The sequence below is a fragment of the Lathyrus oleraceus genome, chromosome 4 (assembly GCF_024323335.1).
Source record: "Lathyrus oleraceus cultivar Zhongwan6 chromosome 4, CAAS_Psat_ZW6_1.0, whole genome shotgun sequence".
Taxonomy (NCBI): Eukaryota; Viridiplantae; Streptophyta; class Magnoliopsida; order Fabales; family Fabaceae; genus Lathyrus; species Lathyrus oleraceus.
The window spans coordinates 299,768,480-299,771,897 of record NC_066582.1 but is presented as its reverse complement, the minus strand read 5'-3'; the positions used below and the strand labels follow the sequence as shown (position 1 = coordinate 299,771,897).

General features: G+C 33.5%; 1 long non-coding RNA gene across 1 annotated transcript; it reads left to right on the top strand.

The window, feature by feature from the left end:
* The first annotated feature begins 379 nt into the window (after positions 1-379).
* Positions 380-2,797, top strand: LOC127075234 (uncharacterized). Its single transcript, XR_007786274.1, has 2 exons — positions 380-937; positions 2,394-2,797. It is a non-coding gene; the product is annotated as an uncharacterized LOC127075234 (long non-coding RNA).
* The last annotated feature ends 621 nt before the right edge of the window (positions 2,798-3,418 follow it).

The following is a 3,418-nucleotide window of genomic DNA, read 5'->3' as shown; positions in this document are numbered from 1 at the left end:
AAGGCTAATCAAAATCTAACGTGGACATGTTTATTAATTTCTAAAAATCTAAATTGAAAATTCTAAACTAATCTACTTAATTTCTAATGTGAACCTAAATGTATTATTATTTTTCTAAGTGTTTTTAACAAAGTAAAAATGTATTTTTATGAGTTAAAAATGTGTATTAACATGGATGAACTAAGATGTATTAAAAATACATAAAAAATGTACCAACATTTTAACAAAACAAAAGATTAAAAATAGAAAAAAAAAGAAATTAAAACAAAATGATAAAAAAGAAAACACAACAAAATAGGGGGTGTAGTGGTAATAAGAGGGTGTAAATCAGTAACTAGGGCGCATGCCCAATGTCAATTGCACCCTAGTTGTGGCCTTGTTTGAATTGTTCCAGTTAGGGTTTGTGTTAGTGAACTAGGGTGTGAGGATAAGATCCATTGTGTTCGAGGCTTGGTTGAGCCCAAAACGTGAAGCCAAGAGGGATAAGGGATAAGGACACAACTCATTCTTCACTCAAAATTCCAAAACAATTTCCTCTTAAGTCCATCACTGGAGCATCGATCTTGCCACACTGAAAATCGCTTCCAGCGGCGCCAGAGGTTCAAGTGACCTCAAACTTATCCCAACTTGCTCGCCTCCAATCCTCTCTCACAATATCAAGCTAATATATAAGCTCCTAACCATTTCACCAAATTGGTCAAAACAAACCATGTACCTTAGGTTAAAGAAACTGAAATTAAATGGAATTGAGGAGGAATCAGAGCCCGATATGTTGGGGCTTTTATTCCTCATGCTTGAGTCTACATGATGATAACTTACTTGAGGCAAAAAATAATAGGGAATGAAAAACTACTAACCTACAAGGTCGAGGTTCACCCAGGTAATTGCTAAAGGTTGAAGAAGATGCTTACGAAGATAAAACCAGAGGTATTAACAGGTATGTGCTTTTAACTCTCCAACTCTTTATCTTGCAGCCATTTCTTCTTATTCTTTTAAGATATTTAGTCTGTAGGATGGTTGATTGTTGTTGCTGAGTTATGTGGGTGAGTGAGTGTAGAGTGTGATGAATGATGAAAGTGCAAAGGGAGAATTCAGAGAGTGATTGACGATGAAGTTGCAAAATGAATTCTTTTCTTTGATTGAAGGTGGAGTGAAGATTATATAGAGTGATATTATAACATAATCAGGAAATGTAATTAGGGCAGGTAGTTAAGAGTTTGGGCACGAATACTATTAATTAATCTCACGAGGAAATTAGTTGGATCAGGTAACTCTGTTAACTTGCTGTTAGAGTGAATTTGCAGTTATTGAATGAAGATGTTAGAATAAGTTAGTTTATTTGACAATTAGGTTAGTTAGAATCTGAATTGAAAATGAAAATAATTAGTGAATTAAGTGGATGGTTAATTGGAATTGAACTTGAAGTTAGAATCATTTAGGATGACTAAGTGTTAGTGAAATGAAAAAAGGTTGAACTGTTAGTGTTAGAAGTTAGTTATTTTGAAACTGAAAGTGAAAAATGCTTAATTATGTAGTTATAATGGCTTATGAATGAAGAAGACTGTTTGTCGTGGAGGTTGTGAATTAGTAGTTAGGAATTAATTATTGTTAGCAGATATGTTATAGACTTTCTACTAAGTGAATTTGTAAGTGAATTGAAGTTAAAATAATTGACTGGCATGACATGTTTGTTGTATTAATATTGGTATTTCTTGATTGTTTATGATAGATTTGAAATGTGTTGAATTAACATGAAATTAATGAGTTAGTTTAGTTAATGCTGTTACTATTATTGGATTGTAATTGTTAGATTTAGTAAAACAAATGGGGTATGTTAGTTATGATTGAAAATCCGTTATGAGTTAGTTAGCTAAGTTGTTATGAATGACAATGTGTGTGTGACACTGGTATGTTTGCATATTGTTAGATGGTTATAGAATTAGTTCAAATGGATTGAGTACTAGCTGTTTTGGAACTTAATGCAAATTGGCTAGATAGCTTGAAGTTCAGAAGAACTGGTTAGAATTATCATACATGAACTAGCTATGTTGTATTGATGTTTGAACTGATATGGACCATCAATAGATCATTGAGTTAGCTGCTATTTAGTTTTGTATTGAAGTGTACACGGCATGTTATATTGATGCCCATGTGGGTTTTTGGATTGGCATGTTCATGACTGTAGGCATGCAAATTTGGCTTGATGCATTGCTTTATTGTGATGATGCTTGTCTATACATGAAGCATTGGTTTGGTCTTTGATGTTGACCCTGTTTTGGTTTGCCCTTGTCTGAGCCATGATGTCTTATGCATTTTTGTATGGTATGTATGATGATATGGAAATATTAACTTATTCTGATCTATTTTACCCTTGATGCATACTGATATGTTAGGTTTTGTGCAACTAGTTGCTTGGTATGGAAAGGTTTGAAATAAGGTTTTGATCAAGGCATGAAACCAAGACATGAATCAAGGAACAAGTTATGGTTCATCAACAAGGTTTTTCCTTGGAACACACCAAAAGTCATGAAAGGCTTGAAGACTTAGAGGCACCAACATGAGATGGCTTGTGAAGAAGTAAGATATGATCTAGGTTTAGGTGGTTGACTTTGGTCAAATGTTGATAAAAAAAGTCAATAGTTGACCAAAGTCAACTTTAGGTCAACAATGTATATTTTTGTGTAGAATTGGATTTCGAAATATTTGTAAGGGAACTTTGGGTGATTTGTAATGAAATCCTTGAATTGAATTATATGTCTTGTACTTCAAGAAAGTTCTTTTTCCCTTCAAGTTTGCATTTTAAATATTTGAATGTAATGAACTCCTTTTGCCATATTATGCCTTGAATCCAAACCAAACAAATAATGGACTAGTGGAATGAACAAGCCTACAAAGAGATTAATCAGTCAAAATCAATCCTTCATGGTTGACCAAGTAAACCTACAATCCATAATTAAATCCAATACCATGATGCCAACCATATGATCCATAGGTTACAACTATCAAAAAATAGAGTTCCATGGCATTGAATTAAAGAGAATTGGTCATCACTAGTCAATGTATTATCAGGATGCCCTAGATTTGGCTCTCAAGGAAACCCTAGCTCCATGTTGATCATAAACATCAAAAGGCCTTTGAATCAATGGTGCTTACCTCAAAATGAAATGGTAAGATGAATGTCTTATGATGCCAATGAATATGCAGATGAACAATAGACCAAAAGTCAGATGAAAGAGAAAAAGGGATGGCAAATTTTAGGGTGTGACAACTGTCCTATTTAATCAACTTGGACTTGGATGTATGAATGAGGATGACCGTTCGGGTATTTAAGGTGAAAGAAGATTAAATACAAGTGTCATACCCAAATTTTGACCATCTTTCAATAAATTGATACATGCATCATGACATTCAACTCATA